This window comes from Podarcis gaigeae, assembly GCF_964106915.1.
Source record: "Podarcis gaigeae genome assembly, chromosome: 6".
In the NCBI taxonomy this organism is placed as follows: domain Eukaryota; kingdom Metazoa; phylum Chordata; class Lepidosauria; order Squamata; family Lacertidae; genus Podarcis; species Podarcis gaigeae.
Genome location: NC_139682.1, coordinates 35,941,431 through 35,963,962, shown reverse-complemented (window position 1 = coordinate 35,963,962; position 22,532 = coordinate 35,941,431). Strand labels below are relative to the sequence as shown.

General features: G+C 45.7%; 1 protein-coding gene across 2 annotated transcripts in view; it reads left to right on the top strand.

Annotated features, from left to right (window-relative positions):
* The first annotated feature begins 9,853 nt into the window (after positions 1 to 9,853).
* The window catches only part of TAFA3 (TAFA chemokine like family member 3), a 101,823-nt gene continuing 89,144 nt past the window's right edge, over positions 9,854 to 22,532 (top strand). The window contains exon 1 of one of the 2 annotated variants that reach the window (XM_083745458.1): positions 9,854 to 10,118. The gene's annotated coding sequence lies outside the window, so the exon portion shown is untranslated. Of the gene's footprint in view, positions 10,119 to 10,582; positions 10,604 to 22,532 lie in introns of those variants that run through there. The other variant, XM_083745459.1, reaches the window with a different exon arrangement.

Sequence of the window (22,532 nt, the reverse complement as noted above, 5' to 3'; positions counted from 1 at the left end):
TCTGGAAGCTGTGGCTGGATGGTTACGTGGGAGCCGGTTGAAGTTAAATCCTTCGAAGACAGAGGTCCTCTGGCTGGGGTGGGATGATATGGGATTGAGGGGGCAACTCCCATCTCTTGTGGGGGTGCAATTAGTGCCAGCACCGTCCGTTAAGAGTTTGGGTGTAATCTTCGATACCTCCCTCTCTATGGAGGCGCAGATTACAGCTATAACAAAGGCGGCATTTTTTCATCTCCGCCAAGCTAAGCAGTTGGCCCCTTATCTCTCTCGCCCTGACCTAGCCACTGTGATCCATGCGACGGTCACCTCCAGACTGGATTATTGTAACTCGCTCTACGTGGGGCTGCCCTTAAGACTGACCCAGAAACTCCAGCAGGTGCAGAATGCCGCGGCGAGACTCCTTATGGGGTCTTCGCTGCGAGATCACATTCATCCGGTACTATACCAGCTGCACTGGCTCCCGGTGGAGTACAGGATCAGGTTTAAGGTGCTGGTTTTAACCTTTAAAGCCCTATACGGCCTAGGACCCTCGTACCTACGGGACCGCCTCTCCTGGTATGCCCCACAGAGAAACCTAGGGTCTGCAAATAATAACATCCTCAAGGTCCCAGGCCTCAGAGAGGTTAGGCTGGCCTCAACTAGAGCCAGGGCCTTCTTGGCTGCGGCTCCAATTTGGTGGAACGCTCTGTCACAAGAGACTAGGGCCCTGCGGGTCCTGACATCCTTCCACAGGGCCTGCAAGACAGAGTTGTTCCACCAGGCCTTTGGTCAGGGCACAGCCTGACTCCCTCCTCTGGCAACCTGCTTAGAATCTTGCTTAATTAGTTGCCATTAATTTGATTTTAATTGATTTTTATAATGAAATATTTTTAGAATGTGTGAATATCTGATTGTTTGATTGTTGATTGTTGTTAGCCGCCCTGAGCCTGGCTTCGGCTGGGGAGGGCGGGATATAAATAAAATTTATTATTATTATTATTATTATTATTATTATTATTATTATTATTCTTAAGCTGAAGCACCACTTTAGCTAATGGGGCCTCCTGCTGCTGCCGCGCCCCCAAAGCACGATTTCTGTTCTCATCCTGAAGCAAAGTTTAATTCGAGGTACTATTTCTGGGTTAGTGGAGTCTGTAAACTGAAGCATATGTAACCCAAGGTACCACTGTAATGACAAATCTTTTTTAATGAAAAGAGAGAGAGAATGAGTTTTGTGCCAATGTGATTGGTTTAATAGCAAAACCAGACTACAGACTCGCCACCCTTTCTTTGCATTTCATCATCAAATTAAAACAAATAAAAAGCTTTAGGAAATTGGATGAACAAATAACAAAGTGACTTAAAGATTAACACATTTAATAATGGCACAAGTTTTTGTGTAGTAGAGTGGACTGCATCAGAGGCAGCAAAGAAAGAAAGCACTCTGGAAAATGGATGAATGAGTGTGAGAAAAGACACCTAAGTTTACACACACACACACACACACACACACACACACACCAACTAACAACTTACACAACAATATGCTTTTCCAGCTTTGCATATTGGTAATGCTAATGCCAAATCATAACAAAAGGAGTCCATGTTTTGCGGAGTTGTTATAACAGACCATTTTATAGACACACTTTGTCATTATATGCATTTCCATGATCTGTTACTCCAAAATGATCCCTCTCCTAAAAGTCCAAAGACTTGCAGTGTGATCCTGCACATGATTCAGAATCCTGCAGTGTGATCCATCATCCCCCTGGATTTGTGTAGAGATTAGGCAGTGTTGCATATCCCACACTTCACAGTGCCTTTTCTAGTCACTTTTTTATTGCAAAAAGTCCAGATCCTATTAGGGAAGCAGGTTTATCTCACAAGAGCTCCAAACCATTCTTTAATTTTGCAGCCATAATTTGCTGGGATGGGGCTGAATCTGACCTGAAAAAATAGTGGCAGCCTGGAAGCACCCATAATGTGAAGTTCCAGCTCCATTAACTACCCTTCCTCCTGAGCATCCATTGATGGCCTTTATCATTCTTGTCTGCTTTCCTACCTGCATTATATAGGTTGCTTTACTGAAGTAGCAGAGCTCTTATATGGCTGATCATAAGTGGACAAGCAGACTGAAAATATGATTAATGGCCTCCAGTTTGCCTATTCTTACAGCGCTCCTCTTCCTCTCCCCCACCCAGGTTTTTTTGTTGCTTTTTCACAAGGCTCTCCTGGGCAATTTGTAAAAGTAAACACAGAAACACCGATGCAATATCAGACACAGGTCATTTTCTTCCTGTCAGCCCTGTGTATCATTTGCTAGTTTATTGACATCCCAGGATCATGCAAGGAGGGCTGCCAGAGCTCTTAGCATTATTTATTTATTCCTGAGCTTGCTCAGACCTTTAATCAAAGTGCAAAAGCATTTCAAGAAGAAAAATGGGCTTCCCAAAACTGTTTGTATTCAGGCTTTGTTTTGAGGGGTTCACGGAACGTGAATCTGTCTGTAGATTTTTTCATGTAGGCTTTTTGGATGGGACCATTGCAAGGTCAAATCTATCCATACCTCATTTTCTCCTGACAAACAACCTGATGATACAGGCTAGGCTGATGGACATTTTGCTTTCTGGAATACAGGCATTAAGAATTGTGTTAGAAAATGCATAATAACTTTAGTGTGCGGATGTCACTGTGATTGAAGAGGAGGTTGATGGCATGCCATAACGGCAGCCCCAGTGGATCTAGAATGGCACATTTTCATTGCCAGCACTAGCACCTAGAAGTCTACCATTCTAGTCTATCAGTTTTCCTGAGAGAAAGAGACATTTGCTCTTAAGTTCCCCTGCAGTAGTGTGCCTTCTTCCATTTCACATTGGTATTAATGGCTTGTATTCAATTCACTACTAAGCAATGGTGTCATCAGCACAAAGGTTTACAGCCCCCCCCATATACTCCCTAATTCTATTCTGGGTTTCCCCCCAAACCTCTGGATCAGATTTGAAGAGGGTGCAGGACATGCACAAGGGAAGGAGATGCCTGTTGCACAAGCATCCATCCTTGCATTAATAGGACTGTTACTTAGTGCTGCATTGAATACAAGCCAATGTTTCTTTCACAGAAAACAGTGTTATGCACCACCCCCTTCTCTGAGCACTGAGAAGTTACAAGGGCAGTACGACGGGGTCTAGTTTCCTTTCAATAAGACAGTGCAGGAGATTGGTGCTATCTTTGTAATCTCCGCTTTAGTTACAGATCTGCATCCACTCTCGGAGGCACTGGTGCTGTGGTCTAAAGCACTGAACCTCTTGGGCTTGCCGATTGGAAGGTCAGCGGTTTGAATCCCCGCGATGGGGTGAGCTCTGTCCCAGCTCCTGCCAACCTAGCAGTTCAAAAGCATGCCAGTGCAAGTAGAGAAATAGGTATCACTGTGGCGGGAAGGTAAATGGCGTTTCTGTGTGCTCTGGTTTCCATCATGGTGTCCCGTTGCGCCAGAAGTGGTTTAGTCATGCTGGCCACATGACACAGAAAGCTGTCTGTGGACAAACGCCGGCTCCCTCGGCCTGAAAGCAAGATGAGCGTGGAACCCCATAGTTGCCTTTGACTGGACTTAACTGTCCAGGGGTTCTTTACCTTTTTCTTTTTTACCTTGCTTCTGAATACCAGTTACTGAGAATCACAAGTGGGGAGAGTTGCAGGCTTCTCACAGGCACCAGGCACTCCAGAAACAGGATCATATGATTTGATAAGGCTTTGGCCTGATCCAGCATTGTGGACAAGTGTCCAATTGAGCAGGGTGAACATAATCAAGGAACACACTGGGGTGGAAAGCCAAAGTGTTTATTCAACCATGGCAGAAGGCACAGAATAGGTTAATACCTGAAAAATCTGTTGACTCTAAGGAGATCACGACACATATTTATACAGTTATACATCATTACACATGAAGAACGTGTGATCACAGACATGCTTTGCTAAAGTCAAGCAGGTAATACCTAGTTGGGCCTCACAGGAAACACCTTGTGGCCAGTCTTCAAGGCTTGAGGAGATTAGTTCCTAAATAAAACGTTTTAGCAGATTTGGTGGTTACTCTCTGTCACAACCTCTTCCCTCCTAGACACTGCCTTTCCAACAACGCCAGGAACCCCCCAGCCACAAAGTCTGAACGTTTGTGTTTCCCAAAAGGCACCAGCACTACCAGGAAACTTCCAACCACAAAGTCTGTCAAAAGTGGACAGTTTGACTTTTCTTCTAAAAGCACCTTGTGGACAGCTAAATGGGCCATGCTAAGTAGGTCATGACAGTTGCAAGCCATCATCATGGACACACTTAGACCAAGGGGGTCTCTCTAGCTCCTTCACCAGCAGGGCTCTTCTTTTGTTCCTGCCAGCATTTTGAGGGCCCTTGAGCAAGAAAGATATCCTCCTGGGATCCCCTTCCTCAGTTTGACTATCTCCTCTTCTCCATTATCACTTCCTGTCCCTCTTGTTCCTCATCATTGCTACCCCTTCCTTACTTCTCTGGCAGAGAGCTGATGAGCAAGCAGGTAGTGCCATCTATTGCTCTTCGTTCTTACCACCACCATCTGTCTAGGCCAGAATGAGAGGTGTGTGAACGAGTGAGCTGTCAGCGGGCCCCCTTCTGGGTATGGGCCCTCAGCAAATGCCCAGCCATGCTGATCCTCTGATGAGCAGAGCATAAACAGAGGCAAAGAGAGATGCCTACCAAGCAGATCCCTAAATTCCATTGAACTGCCTGGTGGTGCCTGTTAGGGGCTGGGATTGTTGCAAAGAATGTTGAATTACAGTGGAGCCTCAGGTTACGTCACCCTTGGCTTGAGATGTATTGGAATGGGTGACTTCTGGGTTCGCGCTGTTCATGCACGTACAGAACCACTAAATCGCGTGCGTGCGGAGATGCAATGCTTTGTGTTGTGTCGTTTTAGGGTTACGGTGGGTCCTCCAGAATGGATCCCCGCTGTAACCCGAGGTTCTACTGTAGCAGATTTTAGTCTGATCTAGGAAAGTGGTTCATAAGTACAAGTGCAGACTCAGGATCCCTTAATCCAGATTAGTTATGCCTGGCTTGAGTAAGTGCCCTACTTTAGAAATGCAGTACACACTGGTGTGTATGTGTGTGTGTGTGTGTGTTTTAAGCAGACCATACAAAACTGAAAGTCAGTTCAAACCCCGGAATAAAGAAGATGAAAGAGTGTTATTTGCTCCACTTCCACACAGAAATTTCCCTGCTGCAGTGCCTTATAAAAGCTTCAAAAGGAGGAGGCTATAGCCCGATGTACAGAACGTTACCTTTGGAGTGGTAATGCACTTTCTGGCAGCTCAGAGTTTTGGAGGGCGGGGAACAGTCCTTCAGCAGTGGCCTTTCAACCAATCCATGAATAAATGAAGCCTCTAGATCACTGGAACACCAGAGGATGCTTCAAAATAGCCTCCTTGGTGCAGTGCATTAGTTGACTACATAGCTTCAGTGTGTGTAATGAGCAATATATTAATTTATAATTAGTGTAATACAGTAGAGCTCAGCAAATAGCTTGGTGCATCCTGGATAATTCATCAAGAAAAGGAGCAGCCCTTAATGGGTTCGAAGGTTTGCCTGTCCCCTGTAATCGGGAAGGGCAGAATTTATTGTGATTCCTTTTACGGGGCAATTTGATTGCAGCCACACATCTTCATTTCGTGCCTCTTTCCTGCTGCTGCCGCCACATCCTGCACAGAGAAGGCTGCTCCAAAACTAAAGGACTCCACTGTACCTTCCGTGGCCTTATTTGCTACTACGCATTTGCAGAGTGTGCTGGTTCACATAGCCTTTGACCTCAAGGACTCCCTCCAGTATAAACTCTTTGCTCCAAAATGTTGCCTCGTCACTTTCATAGCAGTTTCCCAGAAGTGTGCTTTCTCTCTCTCTCTCTCTCTCTCTCTCTCTCTCTCTCTCTCACACACACACACACACACACACACACTCTTCTATTTCACTTGCATCCGCTCCACCTATTCTGTTTTATAGGATTTTGGAGTCATATCCTGGTGGCTCCGATCTTTTTATGATCTGATCATAGGGACAGTAAAAGGCTGAAACTGAGACCACAGGGGAAACACTATGCAACTGTAGTAACAGTCATGATTCCCGCCACTGATAGATCCACTAATGGAAATTTTCTAAGCATTCTCTCTGCAAGAAGTGAAGTTACAAGGAACCAGGCAGAGGGCCTTCTCAGTAGTGGCGGGATGCCCTTCCACCAGATGTCAAGGAGATAAACAACGACACAACTTTCCAAAAACATCTGCAGGCAGCCCTGTATCAGGAAGTTTTTAATGTTTGATACTTCACTGTGTTTATTTTATATTATGTTGGACGCCACCCAGACTGGCTGGGGCAACACAGTTGAATGGGTGGGGTATAAGTAATAAATCATCGTCATCCAAGGGAGGAGCAGTAGTAGCAAAGCATTTGCTTTGCATGCAGAAGGCCTCTGGGTCAGTCCCTGCTATTTTCTGCTAAGGGACACTGGATTTAAGTTCTGAGAAAGACAGAGTAGCTGGCACTGGCAAAGATGGACCAATGGTCCAAGTTGGGGGATGATTTGCCTCCAAGACCTTTTTAGGGTTAAATCTTAAACAATCTTACAAGTGGCTGCAAACCTCCTTTGGCCCAGTCATGTCTTTACCTGTCCCACAGTTGACATCATGCATGACATCAGGAGTAGGGCAGGTGGGTGTGGCCAAAACAATATTGTGGGCAAAATGGGGAGGCCTGGAGGGTCTAATTATGCTCCCGCCCTTTTGTCCCCAAATGGCTATGTCAATCAAGCCCTGTTCTGTCCAGCAACAGGAAGCTCCCCACATAATTCTTGATTTCTGCCGCATGACAAATAGCACATAGGGGGGAATTTAGATCAGGAAAATGACACTGAAGGAACGTGTTAAATAACTCCCCCTTCCGCCAGCAATGTTGTACTGATGAAAAGTGTAAGGTCCTAGAGAACAAGGAAACTGCTGAGACTTATAAAAAGCTACAGGAGAGGGACACTGAGCGACATCATGGGAGGGGTGTTTCTAGGACTAAGGTGAAACCGTGAAGCCCCTTGTTATTTTTCCACTTGGTGGTTGTTTAAGTAATCTTCTATAATGCTTACTTGGAATGCATTTCCTTTTTTCTTTGTTGTAAGCTGCTTTGAGCATGATTTATTGATGGAAAAGTGGCATATGAATGAATGAATCAATGAATGAATGAGCTGGCAGAAGAGGGAAGTGGGATAGCACAAAGGGACACTTCCTTGCAACCAAATATGGTCAAGGGGATGAAGCGACACCCCTATGAAGAGAGGTTGCAGCATTTGGGACTTTTTAGTTTAAGAGGTGGCATGATACAGGTTTATAAAATGATGCCTGGCATGGAGAAAGTGGGTACGGAAACGTTTTTCACTGGTCCAGCATGTTCTCGCGGTGGCCAACTAGATGCCCATGGGAAGCCTGAAATCAAGACCTGAGCACAACAGCACTCTCAGACGTATGGAGATCAGTGAAGGTAGAAAATAGCCAGCAGGTTTAGTAGCCATTGTTCCATCTCCACCAAAGACTCTGGGTAAACTTGAACAAGCCAGTTAATTTTTCTGGGCCTCTTATACAAAACCCATTGATATGGGCTTCTTCTGTACAGCATTAAATGTAGAAAACCATATAAGCCAAACTTAAGCACTTGACCTTTCAGAACCTTAGGAGGCAGTTCTGAAATTGACAAGATCACTTAAGTACTGGTATAAAGAGCAGTGTGGTTTTTCAATAAAATCTACATACATAAAATCAGCGGTTTTGTCCTAAAAGGCCACTTTTGGAGTTTTGGATAGAACGAACTTCATTAGGATTTCATTTTCTTCCTTGCCTGGGGAGCTGTTAGTTGTGAAGAATAAAAACTACCTCGGCTCAGCATGCCTTTTTCTATACCGAAAGAACTTCATGAAATCTTGAAAGCTGCAGGCTTCTGTGGGAAGGGGATTTCATTTTCTGTGAAATGATTTGGAAACAAACATATTTGTACTTACAGCAATGAAATTTAAATGTGCAGGCTTCATCCGATGAACAATCTGGTCTAATTTAACAATAATTTCAGTGATTAAAAAAAAAGAAATTTATCTGATTTGGTTTCACTTTTGTCAACGAAAACGTTTTTATTTGGAGAGTAACACACTATTGGCTTGTTATCACAGGACTATTAAGGGGTTTCCCTCAATTATTTGATTAGTATTAAAAATGCATTCGATTTAGCTCCCTTGTTCAATAACTGTTAAATTGTTATTGTTGTCTTTTAAGCTTTATGATCTTGGCATCCTGAATAGTAAAATGTTAGAATCACCCAGGGCCCATTTTAAGTGTGCGCATCCTTGTGATATATTGCTCGGCCAAATAATGTTTAAATGTTATCTCATGCTACACATTTGCTCTACAATTGTGATTATACCAAGCATGGAGGGCATGTTACACTCTTTATCCAAATACATACTGGGAAATGGCAGGGACTAGACCACTTACCTACATATAGAATAAAACAGGTTTTGATAACCGGTCCGAAGTTGCAATCCATCCTGGCCCCAGAAGCCCATCAGCTAAAGTAGACCTTGCTGTAGATATGGTTGCATCATGTCATAATGGACTGCCAGCCACTCTGCAGCAGCGCCCTGCCTGCATTGACCACCACCCCACTCATTGCAACTGCAACGGGAATCCCCTTCCTGAGCTCCAAGCATCATACAGCTGCAATGGTCAGAATGGCACTGAACAGCTGGGGCTGGAAGGAGACAGAACCAGGCCCTTTATATTTTCTTCAGGCAGCAGAAGGCTGTCAGGAGGAGGAGCAAGAAAGGACACCGGGAGGGAGGCTCTTCACAGTGACCTCTGTAGAAAGCAGGGAGAGTGGTCAGCCATTATATTCTTATTTTGCATTTATATCGAAATTGTGAGCATAGAAAATATTTCACACGTATTCTTGGATTCTTTACAATAACCCTGAAAGGCAGGCCAGTGTGATGCTCCAACATTGCTAGTGGGAGGTGGGAAACAGTGAGTTCCTAATGCCATTTAATGTGTTCACTGCAGAAGCAAAATGTGAACCAGTGGCTTATTAGGCTTTGCACTATGCCAAGAAGTCCTAGCCTAGTGTCTTCTATTTTTCTGCCAGGCTGGCTCTCACTGACATACTGAGCCAATTAGTGATTCCTCTAACGTCTTCCACTAAATTCATTTTATACTTTGAAATTCAGCGCTTTGCCTTTGTTCTCCTTTAAATTTGGCACAATATGCACGCACCCCTGATCGTGTCCCGTGCTGAACCCCAACCCCAATTAAGCGCGGATGGGAGCGCAAACTTGATCGACCTCCAGCGACCCCCAAAATGCAGCTCCTCACCCAAAGGCAAGGAAGGAACTGCATCTCCTTCCTTGTAGCCTTGGAAGCGAAGGGACAACGCAGGCTCGCCACTTTTGCTCTCGAACAGCCTCGCGTCAGGCAGACAGTCACGCTTTCCTTACCTCTGCACCAGCATGCCAGAGAAAAGGCTCCACCTGTTGAATTTCTGCCTGCCACACCGCTGATGATGAAGGTGCAACGACTCTTACCTGCCGCGGGAAGAAGCGCAGCGCCGCCCCTGCGCCCAGACGGAAGGGAGGAATCTAGTAAGAGGACCCCGCTAGATCCCTGGAACCTAAGACGCTCCTTCCCCTCCAAAAAAAAGGGAAGAATGCCCCTGTCGGCCTGTAGGGGTCGCTGCGGTCCTTCCGTGCGCCCGCCTCTGCGCGCCCAGCAGCCCCCGGAGGAGGCTGAGGCTCAGGCTGGCAGCGCGCGGAGCAAAGGCAGCCGGATGCCGTGGCGAGCGGAGCCTCCTGCAAAGGCTGCGCGCGCGTGCCGAGCGGCAGCAGGGAGACGCCGGGCAGCCCCGCCGGAGAGACTGGCCGAGGCGATGCCAGGCGGCCCCGGGCTCCAGAGCCGAGGAGGCGTGGGCACGAGGCACCGTTGCTGACTCGCGGCCGCGACGGACGGATCCCGACGGCCCTCCCGGGGCGCAGCAAGCTGGGCAGAACGAGAGGGGCGCCAGAGCCGAGGGGGTCCGCCGCCAGGACGCGCCGCCCACCGGTAAGGGAAGCACGTCGGGGATGGCTCGGCGCGGCCGCTTCGGAGGGGGGCGAGCGCGCCAAGTTTCCCCGCGGGCTCGACGGGGCAGCGAGCCGCCTCTGGGCTCCTCTCGCTCAAGTTTGGGGGCTTGGCGGTGGTCCTGCAGCCGGCTGGACGGCGAGAGCTGCGCCGCTCCGTCGCGGCTGCTTGTACCTGGCCGGCTACCGGGGACCCGGTGGTTTCGGCCAGCAGGCTGGTCAGGGTGCCTGCGTTGCGTGCTCTCGGGGCTGGAGCGACGGGCGAGCTAGTTTGGAAACTGAACTTCAGCGTTCTCAGCGCCGAGCGAGTTGTCGAAATCGGATCTGAGATGGTGGTCTCTTCGCTCTTGCTTCAAGGGAAACTGGAGCGCCGGCAGTCAGAAGAATGAAACGGGGTCTGCTAAGCCAGGCTCCGCTTGCAAAGAACGGCGATCGGAGTTCGCGGCGGCTCCGATGCCGTCTGGGCAGGTCTGACGTGCACTCCATTTTGGCTGGGCTTTGGCAGTGCGCACGTTTGAAGACAACTGGTGTTCTTGAGAGGGGTGTGTATGTGTGTGTGTGTGTGTGTGTGTGTGTGTGGGAGAGAGAGAGAGAGAGAGAGAGAGAGAGAGAGAGAGAGAGAATGATTTAAAGCTTTCCGAACACGGTGGAGAGCAAAACTCCGAGTGCAAAACTAAATGGCACCGGCCACTAACAAGAAATCCAGGAAATCTAACAACAGCAATTGCTCCTAATACTCCTCGGTCAGCCCTACTGTTAATTCAGCAGTCTTCCATGCGTAGAATAGGAAAGCACAGTACGGGCGGGGTATCTGCAAGAGGCGGTGAATCTTTGGAGGTCTTCATACCTTCCCCAACAATGCTTGCAGGGGGATTTGTTGAGTTTTGGTCCTTAGCATGCGAAATCAGCACCTTGCTCTCCGCAGAGGTCGATCTCGGGCCCGCATAGAACATAGGAAAGAACATTCCTGCCCCACTTGTGTCCTGCCAGTCCCAGATTCCGTTGCTGACTTGCATTCCCCTTGCAGCCTCACCCTCGTGCCATGGAGCTCCCTAGCTGGCTCACAGAAGCAACGGACAAGCTCAGGAAGGGTAGGATGGAGGCTGTTGGCATCAACCACAAAATGAAGAGCACCTCCTGGGTCCCCTAAGGGTACAGGGAAGAAGTGTTTACCTACAAGGGGAGTTGCCCTGCCTCACCCCTGATTATTATTTTTTTGGGGGGGGGTTGGATCAAGGTAATTTCTTCTGCAGCGAGAGTGGCATTTTTTTGCATCACTTTAAAGATAACCCTGATGTCACAGTAGGTGTCAGAGAAGCAGGCTGCTGCTGAGGGCTGCAGCACAGCCACATGGAGGGCACCCCTAGCTGGGGACTCCCCATTTCCCCTGCTGCTACTTTGTTCAGGACCACCCAACCTGCAGGTTAAGACACCTGCTTCACTGGATGCTGTTTCAGGGCCAACCCTACTATTAGGCAGAGGGACGTGGCTGCCTCAGGCAGCTGATTGTGGGTGTTGTGAAAGGGCAGCAGATTCGTAATTAGGCGTGTTGTTGCATTTGTAGTTCCAGGGAGGGGAAGAAGCAGCGCGTGCTGGATTTTCTGCCTCAGATGTCGAAACACACTTGTGTGGAGTGTGTCACTTGTGATCTGCCCAGGTGGCAAAATGTCTTGGGCTGGCCTTGGAAGCATAAACCAAAATAATTTTCTTTCTCAAATTACACTCAAGGCATCTTGTTGCTTTCTAGAAATGCTTTCCCCCTTTATCCTATTATACAGTTTAAGTCACCTGTTTACATGTAGGCCTGTTTTGGGTCTGGGAGCATCTAATCCTACAGTACAGGTGAACTGCTGGACCACCCATGCTTGAGTGGGAGACCCCCATGAGCCTCATGGAAAGCCACTCTTAAGGAAGAACAGGACATAAGTAAGATGATGATGATAACATAGGCCAACTCATGAAAATGCTGTGGCTTGTGTGTGGTCTAGTGGAGTGCTGGTCTCCTCACACCACTTTACATTCCTTGGAATGTGAGTTCTGATGTGCACCATCCAAATTCAAATTCCTTTGAAAGCAATGCAGTGTTGATAGACATTCTGCACTCGGATGTATATTTGAAGATGCATACTGTTACTACTCTAACAGTAAAGGAAAGTTGGATTCAGAGAATGTCTGCTTAAAGCTGCGTATTTTCCAAGACTTATCTCCTTTCTTTCTCTCTCTCTCCCTCCTTCCACCAATCATTTAAGCTGTATGGGAGCAGTCCTCCTTGCAGCTTAAAACACTGTCCATTGTCTAGTGACTTCTTCTCTTGACTAGCAGAAACTGCTGGTCAAGAGGACCTCAAGAGGGCCATACTGGCCAAGACTATGTGCCCAGTTAGCCTCAGCCAGCACAATTTCCCTGCAGCATTTCAATTGCATTCCCTCTCTTTTCCCTGCCTAATTTCGTAGATGCATGAGAACACCTGGCTTAGCAAAACAATTGGTACAAGTGGCAGGTGCTCTAGGGCTTGTCAAAAGTTCGCTGCTGCTCAGAATTGACAGCAGCTTGTGGCTGCAGTGAGCTGGGCACAGAATGATACCCTGATCTGTGCTTAAGGGCCACAGGTCTCTCCTGTGTGATTTCAGGAATTGCGAGTCCAATTCTGTGTGCACTTGTATCTGTATAAATGCAGAACATGTTTTAGTTTTTCTTTTCTTTTTAATTCATGGGCAGTAGCAGATGAGCCTATTTTGAACTCCACATTTCCTTCCATAATAAATAAATAATGCTGACACCTTTCCTTGATAGGAGGGTGACATCATGGGGTAGACAAAACAAAAAAATTCCTTCCAGTAGCACCTTAAAGACCAACTAATTTAGTTCTTGGAGTTGGTCTTTAAGGTGCTACTGGAAGGAATTTTTTTGTTTTGACTATGGCAGACCAACACGGCTACCTATCTGTAACTGGAATCATGGGGTAGAGACATTGCTACTACTTTTTCCTGGAGAAAATATGATGTTTGGAAGATCGCTATAAATTCACCCATTTGGCCTTGCAGGTAGCAGCTGAGCCCTGATGCCATCTTAAAATCTCAAAATCTTGGCTGTCTCAAATCAGGTAGTCTTGCTGAAATGAGTGGCTTCTGACCATCAGAGTATCTACAAAATTCAGAAATCTTGAGTCGTCTCCTCCTTTTGGCCACTAATCTGTTACACAAAAAGAAGAGCAAATATCTCCTTTACAACTGTTTAAAATTATACATGGTCTCAGGCATGCTGAAACCAGGATGCTATGAGGTCACCAGCTGCCCACAACCAGATGATAAATATATTCAGCTGCCAAAGACTGAACCATCACAAAATTGACTGAGGGCAACTTCATGGCCAGATTCCAAAGAAAAGTGCTTGCCCCAAAATGGCTTAGCCGGTGGTTGAACCACAACACTCTCAAGCTCCTTTATCACATAGTGAAGGCAGCAATGGATCTGTAAGATGAGAGAAAATGGTGGTGGTGATTTGTTTGCATCCTCTGCTCAAGGTTTTTTTTTAAATGAAAGCACCTGCAGCTTAAGGAGGATACAATTGAGAACCAGGAGCTCACTAAATTTTGTAGTGTACAAAATTGAGAAACTGATTATTTTTCATAGCGACAATACCGTTTAAGGTGCCTGACCCTCCCACTTTTACCACAAAAGTGTGCTTCTGTAGGTGGTATCCAATTCCTTCATCTCACCAGTGCACAGATTTCTGCTTGCACGTGGGTTCCCCCCCATCTCCTCCCCTGTGTGCCAGCTGAACAGATGTAGGGGGTGGGTGGAGGGAGGAGGGGAGAAAGTCTTGTGACCCAAGTGAAAATCCTTGCCTTGACAGGGCAGTTATTTACTGGTGCAACTGGATACCATATAAGCCTATATTTCTTTGTGGTTGTTTTCTATATACAGTGGTACCTCAGATTAAGTACTTAATTCATTCCGGAGGTCCGTTCTTAACCTGAAACTGTTCTTAACCTGAAGCACCATTTTAGCTAATGGGGCCTCCTGCTGCTGCTGCGCCACCGGAGCACGATTTCTGTTCTCATCCTGAAGCAAAGTTCTTAACCCGTGGTAAAATTTCTGGGTTACCGGAGTCTGTAACCTGAAGCCTATGTAACCTGAAGCGTATGTAACCCGAGGTACCACTGTGTTCCTATATACTATTGGAATGTGGGCTAGAAAGATGGAGATGGAGCGACTGTGAACGTAGCAATGAGTAGGATAGTTTCCAATCCTGAGGAGTGGAAGGGCTTTGGGAACTGTGTTTGTTAAGCTGAAAACAGAACAACATGAGTGAGCACTCTATACTGCAACATTTTGCTACAGTCCCACTTGTCTGTAACTATTTTAAGGCATAACAACTTACAGACACAAATTTCCCTTACATTGTTTGATTTTTTTAAGGCCAGGGGAGCTAGAAACTGGGTTTCTAGTGCTGCTGTCAGTATTTCCAGTATTCCATGAGTGGGAAGTGGTCTCAGTCCTTAGGCTCAACTCTCTGGCTCTCCCCTGGCTAAGGATGCCATGAGGCTATTGTGGATAGATGCTGATGGCAAAGGAAACTGTGGAGAGGGACGATGAAGCAAAAGCATAGCATGTGCTGGGAGATGTGATGGTCTAATTTCTGTAAGCCTGTCTGCTCTTGTTTTTATTATGGAATATTCCTTGCAGAATGGCCCTGGAGTATGTGGTATTTTCTGAGGCTCTGCTTTCTAGGCTGGATCTTTCCAGCAGAGAGACTCCCAGGTTCTCCACAGCTACCTGTATTTTGTGGAACTTGCTGCCACAGAATGGCACTGAGGTTTAGGATTCAGCTGTGGGTCCAAGTGGTCATCAGCTGGATAACTAATATAAATCTAATGTTGGCATCATGTTTTGTGGAGTAGTGTTAAAGCCCGTTATATGCCACTCATCCATTTATGTAGAAGTCCTTCCAGTTGTTCATCTGGAGTCTGTTTCTGCAAGGTGCCAGAAATGACAGAAATCATACTTGGAGATGTAGCTTGGATTGTGAAGACCACAGAATTTGAGAGTTGTTAGATGATCCCTATTCCCTTCGCAGAGCTACATTTCACAGAATTCCCTGGGAAGAATTGTAGCTCTGTGAGGGGACTAGGGGTCTCTTAACAACTCTTAGCACCCTTAACAAACTATAGTCGCTAGGATAGTTTGGTGGAAGCCATGAATGTTTAAATAGCTTTAAATGTAATGCAGATGGGCCTCATTTTCTCAATATTCTGTGCCACTGAGTTCTTATGAGATTGTTTTGGGGGTCTCCCCTTTAGTATCTCCCACTAACACATCCAAAAACCTCAGGGTTACTTTGAGTCTGCTGGAACCTTTCTCTTGTGTGTGGGTGGTGCAGTTTTGGCTATATAAACACAAGCATGAGGCGACTTGAACTGAAATTAGAAGGAATTGTGATGAACAGCATAAGATGTGATACCTGGTTGCAGAGACCATTTGTGTGGCCCAGCGAAGCTGTTAACATAGGCTTGTTTGCAGCACACAGAACTGCACTTCCCTAAACCCTGAGCATAATTCAGTGTGATAGGTAAAGGTAAAGGGACCCCTGACCGTTAGGTCCAGTCATGGCCGACTCTGGGGTTGCGGCGCTCATCTTGCCTTATTGGCCGAGGGAGCTGGTGTGCAGCTACCGGGTCATGTGGTCAGCATGGCTAAGCCTCTTCTGGCGAACCAGAGCAGCACATGGAAATGCTGTTTACCTTCCTGCCGGAACGGTACCTATTTATCTACTTGCACTTTGATGTGCTTTCGAACTGCTAGGTTGGCAGGAGCTGGGACCGAGCAACGGGAGCTCATCCCGTCGTTGGGATTTGAACCGCCGACCTTCTGATTGCCAAGCCCTAGGCTCAGTCCCTCATTTACATCACGTACTGCCCATCAAGTAGAGTCCTATGCAGTCTGCTGGTAGGTGGAGGGTGTATGTTTTACAGCAGCTTTTTTTCATCAGTGGTGGAGGGATGACTTGTTTTTAATGTTCACTCTGGACCATATAACCTTTTAGAAATGAAATCAACACTTTAGTGCTGAGATCATAATTTTCCTTGACTCTTGGTGATTAGCCCCTGCTAACTCACTGTAGCAATTTATTTCTCGCAGTTCGACGCTGTGACTCTTTTGAAAAAAGGACCGCATTGAAAAATTAAATAAAATGCTTTAATGATGGTGGCACAATAGGGGCTGAGTGGACCTAGGCTGGAAAATGGAATTTTTTTATTATTATTATTTTAAAAAGTGTGCTCTATCACTTAGTAATTATTAGCCTTTGCTGGAATGGGGGCACTAGATGTGGCTTCTCTTTTATCTTGATAATATAATCTCATCAGTGTCTGACAGCCTCGATAGCAGCACCCCTGGGGTATTAAATGCTTGGGGGATGAACACATGAAAATCATAAAAGTAAGTTGGAAAGCTATGAGGGATAGTGAACCCTAGAAGGCATTGTGCCTCTCTGTCTTTAATATTCCTGTCAGAGCCCCTTTTGGCAACTGAGCTGACAGGAGCCCGTAGTATTTTAACTGGCATTGTCACAAAACGCATTGTCTGGCTTGCAAGTCAAGGCTCCATGCCTGGCTTGCCTCATTTGCTGATTACAATAGAGCATTTTGGCAGTGGTCATGCAGGCTTGGGGCTTTGAAGATTCAGGGGGTGGGGAGAAGAGGGGGTGGGCCTGTCACTGCTCCTTCCTGTTTTGCTTTGGGCAAGGCATCTATTCCTATCTGGTTTGTAGGGAGTGAAAGTTCCCCCAGCAGGGATCATGAGAAGCATTATGCACAGTTGTGTGTGGGAAGAAGGGAGGAGGTTTTTCCTTCCTTTTTTATATTTCTTTAAAAGAGAATCTGTAACACAGGGGCCAAAGGTATCATGTTGATACTGTCTGAAGACACAAATGGTTCGCTGATAGGCCAGTTTTACTGTGTAGCTCAAGAAACTGGTCTCAGGCCGCAGATCCTGGCTTACCTTTGGACACTGACAAATGGATTCTGCATAACTTGAGGCATCTGTTAGAGCCGGTGGTGCCATAATTCAAAAAAGATGACATCCCCACAGAAACAAGTAATGCAAATGGAGTGCAGCAGTATCATTAATAACAGGGCTGTATCTTCCAATGTACCTTGTAAAAGCTCCATCACGGGTCTTTGCATGCCTGTTTCCTATGTCCACAACTCCAAGTGGTGGGAGTTGTATTTGAATCTGTTGTGGAACAGATCAGTGCCAGGATGGACGGATCTTGGGAGTCCTAAATATGCTTTTCCAAGCCTCCCAACAGAAAGAACAGGATCTACTCTTTTTGCCACTGTTTCAGGGGGCTCACATCACATGGGAAATGTGTGCAGAAATGTGAGCCAATATTCCCTCTGTATGTCTGGGACCCAGAGGACTGTCTTTGGAAAAATATTCAATGTAATGTATAATAATAATAGTCATGTGTATTTATATCCCGCCTTTCTCCCAGAACTGGGACAAACTGGGACTCAAGGCAGCTCACAAAAATCAAAGCAAACACAAATAAAACTCAGAAAGCTAAAAGCCTATAAAAGATAATAGTAAAAAATTTAAAGTATATATGTGTCAAATTCAGATATCCAAAACTCCCTTGCCAAACTAATTAGTGAAAACTGGATTTTATGATGTGTTCTGCTGCTTTTCTTTTTCTACATTATCTGCTCTGTATTGATTTGGAAATTACAGCCTTTGTGCTGCTCTTGTGTTTGGTAACTTAGATTATATTTTGCTTGTATATTTTATTTTATGTTGAGGAAGAAAAACAATAAAATAAAATGCTCAAAGCCACCTGCAAGTAAAGCCAAGAGGACACAAGGCACAAAACATGCAATAATTGGTAGGATAAGGGAAGTTGGGAGGAGGTTATTTCCACTGAGCTTGGGTTTAGCCTAGGACCACTGTGCATGCCTTCAGGACTTCTCTTGCACTTCCCTTGCTCTTCTCTTGCCTCAAACAGGTGCTCTGGTTAGCAAATGTGAAAATGGAACAAAGACTGTTGCAGTCAAGTTGAAACCCCCTTCTGATCTATCAGCTGATTTCAGTTGAAGGTCTGCCTGGCCCTTCATTACAGGAAGGTGGTGATAAGGCTCCTCCTCCTCCTTATTTTAAGTACTGCCCATTGATTAACCCATTTTAAACACATCTTGCACAGTTGTGGCTGGAGCAAGAGGGCTTCCTTTCAGAAGGAATCTCTTGCTCCTGCCACATGGCTGTACTAGATGAATTTAAAATCCCTGAGTCTGGTCACCATGCTAGGTAATGAGGCTCAACATTCACTCAGAATGCGGAGTGTCTTTAGCATATATTATTTTCCATGTATTTGGAAGGAAGGGGGTTGAGATTAAGAGTGGAGGGTCAAAGAGTTGCGGCTGATGATGGTAAGATGCTTTCAGGGTGCAGGACAGCATGTGGCATAAGCTGCCTTGTTGCTCTGTTCTTGCAACCTGGCTATCCCTGTGAGAGAACTGAATTGGCTGCTCTATATGCAGATGCTGCTGCTCAAGTAATTCATTCATGTGATAAGCATTTCTCTGACTTGCTCAAGGACAGAGGCTCACATTTCAATTGCCTGGAGGATCTGCAAACATCTGGCTGTTATTGACTGACCTTCAGCAGATGGATGAGGCACCCAAGCAGGGAAAGGTTGGGAGTCCCTTATGAACTGTCTGCTGTTGTACCTCTTGGGGCTCAGAATAAGGAGGCAGGCTCCTTACTAGAGATGCTTTGAAAAGTGTGCCATATATATATAATTTTCTGGCTACATTCTGGTATGAAGGGAAGAGAAGAAATCAACACTCTGTGCATCTAGGCAGGTCCACTTCTCTTCTGTCTGATAGCAGAGGACTCTGATTGCAACAGCCACATTGCCATGCTATAAGAACATATACAGTAGTTTCTGTGCCCCTTCTGCTGCTCAGCAATAATAAATGGCATATTCATGTATTTTGTTTTGGAACTGGAAGAAGGGGAAAGCAAGTTGGAGTGGCACTATTTCCCCCATCCTGTTATACAGGGCAAGAGAAGAGCCTTTGCCCATTCCATTTAAATCTGTGCCAGGTGTTTCTGTTCCAGATGCTCTCAGTCTCTTTTCTCTTGGGCCAACTTGTTTGTAGGCAGGACACTGCAGTGTGCAAGAAGATGTGGCTCTGTTCTGCCTTCAGCACCACTGGCTGTGGACAGCTGCCTGACTTCAAGTCCTATTGTAGAATCAGGAGTGCCCCTAGCTCAGGCCCTCCAGCTGTTTTGCGACTACATTTCCTGTCATCCCTGACCACTGGTCCTGTTAGCTAGGGATGATGGGAGTTGTAGTCCCAAAACAGCTGGAAGGCCAAGTTTGGCCATGCCTATGCCTAGCTGGTCTGATGCATTGTTACTTCTTTTGCATTTACCATGTCAAATTGTGAGGGTCTTTCCCCTTCCCAGTACTCTTACAATTATACTGGCTCTAATGCTAATTCAGGCCTATTGTGGGTGGGATAGGTGGTTAATCCAGAGGTAGAGGAAGAGATTCAGCAAGGGCAAGCAGACTTTAAAGAACCATACCATTTTCTTTTCATGGAGATATAGGGAACAAGATTCACTTATGAGGTTGAGCACTCTTCTTCTTCTTAAAAAGAGCTAGTGACTGTTTCTATGCTTGAGTGCTAGTACCATCTTCTTGCTCTTCCTTTCAGAGAAGGGATGGATGGACACCAGGTTTTAAGGATCTACTTTTTCTTTTTAACCAGACCCCTGAGTTTTACCAACCAGAGCCTAGTGCAAAACAGGGGTGGGCTAAGAAATAGAGAACAGGCTGCCTCTGAGCACATGCTCAGCTCAGAAATTTTGCAATCAGTTCCAGAACCAAGCCCAGAAGTCCCTTTCATGGAAATCCACTCCATTTCTTTTTTTAATGTTCTTTTTCAGCCACCTAATTTTGGGGATAAACTTTTTAGTTGTTGCTGTTGTTAGACAATTGGCAGCTGATCTAATGCAACTCACTCAGAGATATACTAGTAGATCTCAATTTACCTTCTGTCCATCCCAGTTTTTAGAAGATGGGTCTCTTCCCCCTCCCCCCAATACCTGAGCTTGCTACTAAATTTTGATACCCATTCCTTGATAGTTTCACCATCCCTCTCAAGCAGGCATGTTGTTTTTTGGTTGTGGAGAGCCCCTTTCACTTGGAGTACAGTGTCTTTTTCCTGTGGCCTGCAGGTATCCAAGAGCTCTGATGGGAAGCTGATAAATCAGCTGTAACATCCCTGTTATAATGCTGAACTGTGGACGACCTTGACAGAGACAAGCATCTGATGGCAGGTTGGTAAGTGCAGCTGACAAGATGTTTAATCCTGCAGAAATAGTGCTATGGAGAAGAGGCTCTTGTGACACTTCGTTCCCCTGCCTTGGTGGATAAAATTGCTCGCAGAGGTCAGGAGGTGGTGCTTCGTGAAAAAGAAAACAACTGGGATGCCTGAAAGTAGTTTGGCCACTTCCTCTTTACTCTCTCTATCCTAATTGCATCTCAATAGTTCTGAACACGGAATGCACAATGACTTCTTCACCCTTTTCACAATGGTGTTTATGTGTGAAATAGATTGTTACACAGACAGGCTTAGATCCCTATATATATTTCACCCAGGCCTGTTTGTCACAGGAGAGATTGGAGATGCATATGGAGCAAATGTTTTGTGAGGGGCTCCCTAGTGAGTGGGTCAATTCCTTCCCAGCCACCCACAGGTCAAAGAAAGGGAATAATGAATTCTCTGCCTCCCCAGAACTGACTTTTCAATAAAGTCTTTTCCCTGCCGGGACATCTTTTGTTCATTACCTTTCTCTCAGAGAGAGCAGGAGAAGGGTGGGGAGAGAGAGAGATCCTTGTTCTGTGAGTTTCTCTTGTTCTAATTCTCCTTTTCTAAATCTTTTCTATTTCTATTTTTTCCATCAATGATTCAGTGATACTTGGGGGTGGGGGAGAGACTGAGCAAAGGAAATAGGACATAAGGAGAAAAAGGGAATCTTGACAGGAATCCCACTGAAGTTAGATACCAGTATATATCTACTTTTTTTGCTTTTTGTCATTTTCAGATTTTAGGGATTCAGACACTCCTGGAATATGCATGCATATTTATTTTATAGACTTTTTCAAAGTTGGTCCTTGTACAACCAAATCTCGTGTGTGTTTTTGGAGAGTGGGGTCAGAGTGGTAAGAGTATCTGGGGAGGCATTAGTTGAAGTTCCCATGCATCCACAAAATCCACTGTGTTTTTGAGCCAATCACTATTGGGATACCTGACAGGGTTCTTGTCAGGATAAAGTAGGTTATTATTATTATTATTATTATTATTTCATTTATACACTGCCTCATTGCCAAGGTGGTTTCTAAATGGTTTGCAAGCGTAAAACCAATTACAGAAACACACATAATTAAAATGCATAATAAGACACTTTCATCAAAACATTAAAATGAGCACCTGCAATCAAAATGTACAATGAAACGATCCCACTCAAACAGCACAACAATCAGAAACCATTTAAACAATCATTAAAACAGGAGTTTTAAGTCAGGAGATCAGGGGAATGCTAACGGGTGTGTCTTCAAGAACTGACAGAATGTCAATATCAGTGGGCGTTTTATATTTCAGTAGGGAGAGCATTCCACAACACTGGTGTCACCAGCGAAAAGCCCTGCCTTTTTGTCAGTGAAAACCAACAATCATTAGGTCATGACAAAATGACGTGTTGGGTTTCATTTGTTTATCTTAATACCCTTGCTGTGGGTTGAAGGGGAAGACACCCTGCCTCTTTGGAATAAAAGCGGGGGGGGGGGGGAACCCGACACAACAGTTTCTGATTCTTCCAATGCATGCTTGGGGTCAAGTGTGGGTCTTGACTTCAGTTGAGTTCTCTGAATTCAGAACTGGGGTAATGGGGCTTAACAGTGGTTGACTGGAAAGGTGTGAGGGACCATGGTGGCTGGAGTGTCAGACTTGGATCAAGAAGACTGGGGTTCAAATGTGAGCTCTGCCATAACACTGATTGGGCTAGCCAGGTTAGGCAGTGAGGATAAAGTAGCAGTAACCCCCATGTATGCCGTCCTCAGCTCCCCGTAACGTCAGGATTGTTCTTTGATGAATAAGCAGCTAGAAGGATTATTATTTAAGGGCAGCTAACCAATGCAAATGTGTTAATATCCTATTTCACATGCACTGGGGATTAAATCTGGCATTGAAAATCTATTTGGGAGTCGAGTCCTGGTGATTCAATCAAGCCTGGAGGAAAAGCTGCATGGGGATTTCAAGTGACTCGACTGCAGCTTTCTTTGGACTTTGATGATCAGGGCCCGAAGCCCCTGCGGAATTGCAAATGGT